The sequence below is a fragment of the Dermacentor albipictus genome, unplaced genomic scaffold (assembly GCF_038994185.2).
Source record: "Dermacentor albipictus isolate Rhodes 1998 colony unplaced genomic scaffold, USDA_Dalb.pri_finalv2 scaffold_24, whole genome shotgun sequence".
Lineage (NCBI taxonomy): Eukaryota > Metazoa > Arthropoda > Arachnida > Ixodida > Ixodidae > Dermacentor > Dermacentor albipictus.
Window position 1 is genome coordinate 4,212,461 of NW_027225578.1, and position 10,381 is coordinate 4,222,841.

Consider the following 10,381-nt stretch of genomic DNA (forward strand, 5'->3'; position numbering starts at 1 on the left):
TGCTGCCTGTTTTAATAGTTTTCAGTTGCTATGATATATCTCAACTGCCTGCCACTATATTTCAGCAATGGCATGTTACAGGCGGTTGTGATGCTAGTTTATAAGGTGAATGGGCTCAGTATAGAAGAAATGCTTTGTCACAACCAACAATCTACAGCAAAGCATCACGCATACGCTACACTAAAGCATTTTTGTGCTGCTGGATTGATAATACAACTTCTGCATTTGCCAGATTTAGTGATAAGCAAACTCGCATACTAAAAGCATTTAACTGACAAGTGTCATTGATGTTCCCTTTTGAGATGCAGAAACTATTCGAAGATGATTGTCAAAGTCAACCGATAGCTTATCAGTAGAGTTGCTGCTGGGACATTTATTGGTTAGGTCTATTGGTTAATATGAAACACGCAGGTGTGTGACTATGGACATGTCGGAGCGCACCCAACAGGCAGTCTTCAGCCTTCCTATGCTACAAGATGAGAGATATGCTGATGTATTAATTTTTCCTGCACCTATGGTTCTACAAGTGGATATTCTGTGGCCAGTGTCTTGTGAAGCATTGCCCGTGCTTCCTTTGGATCCCACATTCGTGTGCTAGTGCTGCAGCATATTGTGTTGTGTTCAACAGAGTGTATGTGGAACAATAGTTCTGCATTCTCTTCCGGCACCTGGGACAGCACATTGTATACCCTATACATTTATGCAGGGCATGACACTGTGTTGCAAGTGCACTTGGAATGGCCATATAACTGCTATCACAATAAAATTAGTTTTATGCATGACAAGGGATCAGTGCAAAGTATCGAACCTGTGTTCAGGGACTTTCTAAGTATCAGTGGAATGCAAGGTGATCAGCATGAGCAAACACTCTGCCTATGTAGCAGCCAGGCAGAGTGCCATCATATATATATATATATATATATATATATATATATATATATATATATATATATAGGTCCTGCAATTTGAGAGCAACTCTGTACTGAGTGTGTGACCAAAGACTGCCACAATCTGGAAGATGGCACATTCATGTCGTGGAATGTGAATCGGCTGCGATTAACTGGCCTCTGGTCAGCTGAACATTCTGTATTACTGTGTGTTGTTGCCCTTGCAAAAGCAGTGCAAAAGGTGGGCATACAGTTGTCTTTTTCTAGTACATGTACTACAGTTTGTTTTATGGTTTGCATTTCATTGAGTAGCATGAGTAGACATACAGTATTTTTTTGTAAGCAGCACATTAACGTCTGTATTGTGGCCCAAAGCTGCCTTGAACTGTCATTAAGTCAGATGAAAACAGATCTGGCAATTTGGAATACTTTGCATTACAGCTGCCTTTGCCACAGCAATATGAAGAGGCAAAACATGTTTTTTCTGTGTGTGTGCGTGTGTGTGCGTGTGTGTGCATGCTGTATTTAGTTTCAATGCTGTCTGCATCCTTTTAAGTATCACTTGGGAACGTGTTGTAGGTTTTTTTTCTTTTTTCGGAAGGGCATGATTTGCTCATTTATATATTTCTTGAGTAAAATAAAACAAATAAGGCTGTTCAGCAAATTCGTGTTGTGGTTCCTTGAATTCACTGCTTACAGGTGCCATTGTGTGGAGCGTTTCTTGATGGATTCGTCTTTCTTACTAGCTCAGCATTCAGTTTCAGGAAGAGGAGTAGATTTTAATGAAGAGAAAGGAGGAGAGGTCAGCCTGGAGATCGTGTCTATAGCCTGTTACTCGTCGCTGGAGTAAGGGAAAGTGACAAATACAGGGAAAGACAGGTGGAAGGCGATTGTTATGGTGCAATGAGCTACTATATACATTTTGCCCAATACACAGATTCAGTTTAATTTTATATGCGAGTGCCCCTGTGATCTTGCAGAGTGTTTGTCATCAGCTGTTCCTACAGCCACTTCTGATGGTGGAGTACCGGGCTTTATTTATTCATTATTAGTACAGACGGAGGTTTTGGAGTTGCAAAGCAGTTATGGGGACCTGCTATGAGTAATTACTGATCTAGTTATTAACACATTATTAGCAACATGGCTGTGACAACAAAATTAACACTGCTCTTTGTGATCTCCCCTCTTTCCTTCTATTTACCCCATTCCCTTGTACAGGCCTTTGAGCCAATCCTTTCTCTGTGAAGATTTATCACCCACCATGAAGGCACAGTGCTTTTGCTGTTACACTGCTAAGCCCGGGAATGAGAGATCAAATCCCGTCCACCGCAGCTGCATTGAAAAAAAAAAAACGCAAAAAGCCCCATGTGTTATATATTGGGTGCACGATAAAGAACCCCAGATGGCCAAAATTAATTCGAAGTCCTCCACTACAGCATGCCTTGTAAATTATGTAGTGGTTTTGGCATGTAAAACCCCAGAACTTAACTTCTTTTTAAACATTCATCAACAAGGTTTATTAGGATTATAAAAAAGGTTTATCAAGTTATTAAACATAGCAAGTAATTACGATTATTAAATGTTTACGATATTATGGGGCAGGAGTAATACAAAGAAAGTATATAAAACACTAACAAAATCTGTAGAGTTTGTGTTCACATTAAAGGGCCCCTCACCAGGCTCCGATACAAACTGGTTGTGAGCAAGGAGTTGTAAAGGTCAGTACAGAGGGTGTTCTACAGCAAGAATTACTACATAGAATTACTACATTACTACTACAGAAGTACTACATAAACTGCCATACAGGCAGATATATTTTCCTGAAATAGCTAAAGTTGCTCTTCATCTTATATAATGGTCTTTAGCACATTGCAAGTCTGGTCAATTCAAAGTCATGGGCGGACCTATATTCCAGACCGACCTATTATCTGGTTTATACGGTAGCTGAGATAGAAGCGAAGAAATATAAAGCAGTGGTGCGAGGAAGTGACCTAGCTGCCTTACCCCTTGCTGAGGCTCTCTCCATCTGCCTTGACCAATGCTTTTAGAGGGTGTACCACTACCATACCACCACCTTCCTTCCTATTTTCATCCTCTCTCTCTTATTCCCCGAACCCCTTCCCCAGCGTGGACTAGCAGGCTAGAGGCATTCCACTCAGGCCGGCCTCTCCACCTTTCTGCCATTAAATATCTCTCTCTCTCTCTCGTTAGAGGGTGTGCAAATAGTGATTTCCAAGACCGAATCTAATAATGCCAGAAGCAATTTGAACACAGAACACTTTTCGAATATATTTCGTATAATGAACAGCCATTATCACAATATCAATTTATGTTCACATCCTAGTATTCTTAAAGTTAGCAAGTTTCTGTCATTACATAGTAGTATGTTATGAAGCATTGTTTATTAAAAGCACAAATAGAGCATTAAGAGCAAACAAGTAGTTTTTTTGCACCGGGCGCTTCAGAGAGTGCGATTGATCGCTGCACAGCCTGTAAAGTAAGGCTACGTAAGTCTCCTCTACTACTCAAGTTTTCATGTTTTGTCTATACTATGCCTGCGGGGTCAAAAATTTACCATATGTTTGCTCCAATTTTATCCTTATTTGGATGTAGTTCACATTTAGAAGTATTAGAAAAATATTCACATTTACAAATAGTGACTATTCGATTCGAAAACCGAGTTGAATAGGACACTATTTGATTTGTTATTCAAGAGTTTCAAATCCTCACACACCCTTACTGACGAGCGACTTTCCTCTCCTGCCTTCTTCCATAACATACAAAGGTCCCTTTTGTCACAACCCCCGCCTCAAACTTTTAATGTGAAGCATTTTTGGTGAGTTCAACTCAGTTTTCCGTAATGACTATCTGGCAACTTTGAAGCCATTTTCGTGGGCCAATCCTGACGACTGTGCAATAAAAAATGTGGGCTAACCCCAAAGATAGTGCAGTCTAAATATGTGGGCCAATCTCGAAGAGCACTGAATATGCGCCCTAAGGGCCATTATGTGCCGCTCTTAAATGCACCTCTTCGATGCCAACTTGGGCCAATGGATACAACAAACAAAACTTATGTACAGGGTGCGTCATAAATACTGTTGCAAAGTGTATGCGTAATATTTTGGTTGAGGACAGAAAACCTCATGAAATCTTTTGTGGGGCATTTACCTGATATATTAGTAATGCAACACAAAACATTTTATTGAATGCCTCCGCTATTGGCCTTGATCACAGCCTTTAAACATCCTGGGTACACTTCAATTGCAGCCTGCAAAGTATTTCCAGGAGAATTATTCTCCATGCTCACTCCAGTGATGCTTTGAGGGCGACCATGCTGGTGTGCTGACGGGCGCGGGCCTCCCTTTCAAGAATAACCCACACACACAAGCCGTTGGGTTTAGTTTTGGGTAGTTTTGGGCCACTTTTTAGCTGGAATGAAGTCGGGCGTAAGAGTGCAACACAATTGCTGTGGCATTGATTTGCTCTTCGATTGTTGTGCTCGGGCGCTGTCCTGCTGCAAGTTGAAGACTACTCACCAAAGTGGAACAGGGATGAGGGCAGTGAATGAGGCTCTAGAATACCTTTAATATATGTGTGAATGTCGATCTTTGCACCTTTTGTCACAAAAACAAGGAATGCGGCCAGTAGCGGTTACCTCAGCTCAAACCATGGCAGGCACTGCATGAAAGTTTTGAAAAACTGTTCAAGTGGCTGCATCAGCAAGCTCTGACGTGAGCACACAACGCAAGGTTCCGAGTGTTGTGACGGGCCTCTATAATAAAATTTTCTAATTTTGTGAAGACAGTCGCCAAGTGTTTCGAATTCACGACCAGTGCCATTAGCAGCCAGCATTTTTCCAATCTTCCCTTGCTCTGCAGTTCCATCAATCCATCTCTTCTTTAGAACTTTTAGGGAAAGACGGCTCTTCTCATTGTTGTTGCCAACACATTCAGCTCCAAGGCTAGCCTTCTGATGCTTCTCTATGGCTTACATTGAATTCTCTTCCTCACAGTTTTATAAAGGTGAGAAGTGACCACTTCCAGGATGACCATTGGATGGATAGCCAGGATGACCATTGCAGATTACATCCTTAAGAGTGCCATATTCAAGATCCCAATGGTCTATCTTGCAGAGAATGTTTAGAATTTTGACAACCTCGAAAGGGGAGTGTCTGGTCTCACTTAATGATAAGATTGCTCATGAACGTAATCCTGGGCATCCCATTCTCCAAGAAATAAACAAACTGGCATGAAACACGGCTGAAATACAGAAGTCTGAAGAAATGACGTTGATAAATATTAAAAAATCATAGGCACACTTATGTATCAAAGTGTGTGACAGTAATTACAGAGCACCCAGTAGTGATGTCAACTGGAGTTGACTCTGCTGAAATTTTGTCTGTCTCCCTCCTTGCTGTGCAAGCACTTCCAAAAGTGGTTTCAGGTGAATCTCCGAGTTGTTTTTGCTGCTGCTGGCTATTTGTGTTGTGCAGGTTACATGCACGTAATGCAAAAGCACGACTGAGTGTAATGACGTCTTGCTTTGACACTCCAGTAGCTCCTTCAAGAAGAACTTGGGCTTTTAACTTTAAGCTATTTGCGGGATGTAAATCAATCTAATATACTTTGAAGATTCAATCATCTCCCTTTCTCATCAGCTAGTGCTATTCAGACACTGTGCAAAATTATAGTGCCTGCGGTATCAGCCCTGGTCATAACGGAACAGGTTGTAACATTTCGTTGTCAGAGTACAAAATGTCAGCTGTCATGTCGTCACCATCAATGTCTTGCTGCTTTGTCACAGACAACTGCTTGCATTACACAAACACATCAGTACATCTGGTATTGTTTTGCAGAATGACAAACAATGCTGGATAGCCAGCTGCCTGCAGAATGCTTCACATAACATCAATTCCAACAGTATGTGGGATGTGCATAACCTTTTTTTTCTAAGGTGTAGTGCTTACTGCTGCTTTGTTTCCTCTCAAAATTTTGCAACAAGATAGCATTTTGTGAGCTGCACCATTCAGTAGAATAATTGGTATCACCTTCTGCCTGGTTCACTGGTACTTTTAGTTACCAGCAGGCAGTGAAACCAGTCCGCGTCACTTCAGCAGCTTACTTCCCTGATGGCAAGGCACATACATAATGTTTTTTTTTTCTTAGACGAAGCAGGAAAGCCTATATAGAGTGCTGTATTGAACAATGCAGTTTTAAAAATTTAATCTTATTGTAAAGTGGGTAAAAACAAAGCAGCAGCAAGCACGAAATCTTTTTAAAATGTGCCAGAGCAAGGACAGATTATAGTACCTACATGTAATGTTTATTAAAAATTTAATTTCACATTTCTTGTATTTTCAGAATCACCAAAAGCTTACAACTGCAGAACAAATTAAGAAATTTTAACTCTTCAGTGAGTTTTGTGAAGCTTGCAGAATGAGAACTCCATGGGAGAACCATCTACAAAAATGTCAGATATGAGAACATCAACTATTTTACGACTATGATACTTGGAAAGCACTATCCAGTCATTTGAAGGATATGCCTGATGTAAAACAGGCATATCCCGCTGACATACTGCCACTGAGAGCAAACACCCAGCCAATTCGTTTTGTTAAAACATTTCCCACATATTATTAAAACTTGCAGCACAGGACCAGTCAGAAGCGTTTCAAGTATGTGACACATTTTACATATCATTATTTTCATCAGTGCTTTTGCTTTGACGCACTATACTGGCATGCACAATTGTGCACGCTACGCCTCAAGAGGACATATGTACTAAGTGGTGATTTTAACTTTCCGTCGATGGACTGGACTAACCCTGCAGCCACACTTTCAAGAAATAATGCCGAAAGCAAATTTCTGAATTTATGCCTTACATTTAGCCTATACCAACTTATCACGGAACCAACGTGCATCACAACTCATTCTTCCAAGATTCTTGACTTAATTTTAACACGCGCCAATATTTTCTCCACACTAACTCTTCTTCCTCCACTAAGCTATCACTCTGTGATTAACGGTACCGTGTCTAGTGACATATTTAAAAGCAAGAAAACCAGAAAAGCACACAAGGTGACTATGCTGCAATTACTGAAGAACTAGGAGATTTTCGCAAAGATCTCACTGTTCATCTTCACTAACACCTCACACTCCACTGAAACCAACTGAATCTTGTTTGAAAATGAAATGTTGCAACTCGCAGCAAAATATGTTCTATTACAGTTAATGAGCGAGCACAGTTCCCATGGTTTAATGCCAACATAAAGTAGCTGAACAATAAGAAAAAGAATATTTAGATCTACGAAGCCTTCCAATTCTAACTCTGCATGGATGCAATACTGTACTGCTGTAAGAGAGTACATGGTATCAATTACACAAGCCACAAATAATTTTTACAATAACAGTTATTTATGCTATGCAACAATCCCAAATGATTTTGGAAAACGATTAAACCTGAGAAGTCAGACAGCATTTAATTATGCAATACTAATGGCTGCCCTATACCTAAAAACGAAATTGCTAATGTGCTAAATACCACATTTTGCTCTTTCTACACCTGCAAATACACTGAGAAGCTTCCTTCAATCTTATTGTCTGTGCATCCCCTGATGAGCTGTATCACCTTTTTCCAGAGTGGTATTGCTAACATCATTGATAACTTAATAAAATTTGTCATCAGCTGGAACAGATGATATAAACGCTAAAGTGTTCAAGAACACTAAACAAGTAACCAGTTTTATTTTATCACTTATATTTAAGCAATCACAGAATACAAGATCAGTTCCAGCAGACTGGCAGAAGGTCATTCCTGTATTCAAGAAACTTAACCGGTCATCTCCAAACAATTATCGTCCCATAACCATCACCAGTGTATGTTGCAAAATAATGGAGCATATCTTGTATTCAGAAGTAGCGTGTTTCCCGTCTTCTAACAACTTTTTTCACTCCAATCAGAATGGATTTCACCCCACCCACTCTCATGAAACCCGACTCACTCTTTTCTTTCATTAAATTTACTCACACCTTGATCATAATATTCTCGTTGATGCTGTGTTTTCTTTTGAAAAGGCCTTTTGATAAGGTTGCTCACCGTCACTCAAGCTACCACGCCTAAGCTTAGGTCCATCTGTGTTCAGCTGGATTCGTGAGTTAACTCATGACCAGCAGTTTGTTGTTGTTGACTCTCGCAGGTCTCCCCTCTCTCATGTACACTCTGGCATTTCCCAAGGTACTGTACTAAGCCCCCTCCACTTTTCAATTTATATTAACGACTTTCCATTTAAGATTGATTCTAACGACAGACTTTTAGCAGACGACTGTGTTCTGTACCACCTGGCAGCTAACCTGTCTCACCTTTCCATTTTGCAGAGGTACCTTATCAAGATACAGGACTGGTGTGCCAATTGGCTAATGTCCATCAATACTCACAAAACCTTTGTAATGCCTTTTCACTGACATAATGGTTACATAGCCCCTATTTACACTCTATATTGATGTGAAAGCATAAAATGGCCCATTCAGCAAAAAAGCTGGTGTCTATAGCAGTGAAACGGCACCTAAATTCTTATTGGCTGCAACGCCATGTCACGAGTGCGCCTCGACGAAGCAGAACTGGCGAAACGGTGTTGGTTGAGTGGAGAAGGCATTGCCATGATGCCACGTCAACAGCGCACCTTGATGGAGCAGATACGGTGATGCAACACCGCGGGGCTAGACAGGTTACCATTGGTAAGGCAGTCACATGACGCGTGCATGCGGGTGCCACTGTCTCGCTCTTGGAAACTGGTGTGCAGTCTGTATCTCTCTCTCACCCCCACTGGGCTTAACTGCTGTTCGCGCCTGCCGGCCTTGGTGGCCGCTGCTGCTTCCTCGGTCTCTCGTCACGCAGGGCGTGAGTGGCGTGCAATGTTGGCACCGCAGGCTGCTGCTGCTTGCTGGCTCGGGCAGCACGTACCGCTATGTTACATTACTCGCAGCAGAAAACTCGAAGCACCGCTCAGTGGCGTTCAATTGGAGATTAATGCTTTCACATTCGCAACTCATAAGAAGTGCTTAGGTGTCCTCAGATTTTAATTGTCCTATAGCCACTACTAACACCAGTACCTAGGTATTCAAAGTTCCTGTGATCTAACATGGCCATAACATGTTACCAACATTACTCATTCTGCTAGTCGAATCTTGAGTTATCTTTGTCGCAACGTCTCCTTGGCACCTGCCACCACAAGAATAGCAGCTTATAATATAGTTGTAAGACCTAAAGTTTAGTATGATAATACCATTTCTAACCCTCATCAAGCTAACCTTACAAACACACTTGAATTCATCCAGAACCATGCCTCCAGATTCATTACCTCTAATTACTCGAACAACATCAGTATAAGTTCTGTAAAATCTCAGCGTGGCCTTCCTCCTCTTGTCTCTAGTCGTAAAATTATGGGTTTGCGTATTTATCATAAGTTTTCCTATTCCTAGCCACCAGGCAATGCATTCATCAGACCAACCCATCAGACATCTTGCCACTGCCATCCCAAAACCGTATATCCTGAGCACACCCATAAAAACACCTTCCAGAAGTATTTTTTTCTATATACAGCACAAAACTAGAACAACCTTCTCGCCCACGTCACTATGTTAAGGGATTGCACCCAGTTCACAACAGCCATAGAGAGTCATTACTTCGCATGTAAACTGCGAACCGCTGCCTTTTTTGGCCCATCCCTCATGTAATATCCCTCTGGGACCTTTAAGGTATGAATAAATAAATAAAAAAAGCGTTGTGGGAGTTCTTCTGCTACAGACACCATGTTTTAATTTTCTCAAGGCGGACTTCTGAACTACTCGACAGCAGAAAGGATTTGTCTGTATTGGGCATTTTCATGGTTTCCCTTCCAAGTACAGAATGCTATTTAGCATCCATGGTCAGATGAGAACCGGTATATTATGCATGGCATGGCCATTGGCCACAGATGAAAAGAAGATGCATTATTTGTGCAATCAGCCATCACAATGCTCATTGCACTGCTTGGTGTCTGTCCATTCGACTTCACATGCAGTTGTTTTGTGGTTTGACTTTAAAAAGTATCCCAGGAAGCATGAATCTAAACTAGTAGATGTCCACCTTCTGGCTTGATTCGGCGAAAGGCAGAGATAGTAGTCATCTTTTGCAAGCCATATTCTAGCCCTAGACCTCTGCAAGCCAGCTGGTATATCAGCTAATGCTCCCTCCACTTATGGCTAGTAGCCACCTCGGGAAGCATTGGTGTAGCTGCAGTGTAGACATTGAATGTCCAGGCTTGTTTTGGCTTCGCAAGTGCTAGAAGCCCTACTTACTATGTTCACAATCCTGGAAAGCTGTATTCTTAGCTCACATGTTACCAGAATAGCACAAGAAAGGCACAGATTACTGTAAAATTTTCACTTTGACTATGTTCAGCATCTTTCTATGCCACGTTCATTCCCAATCAGATGAGCTGTTGTACGGCCTTTGAT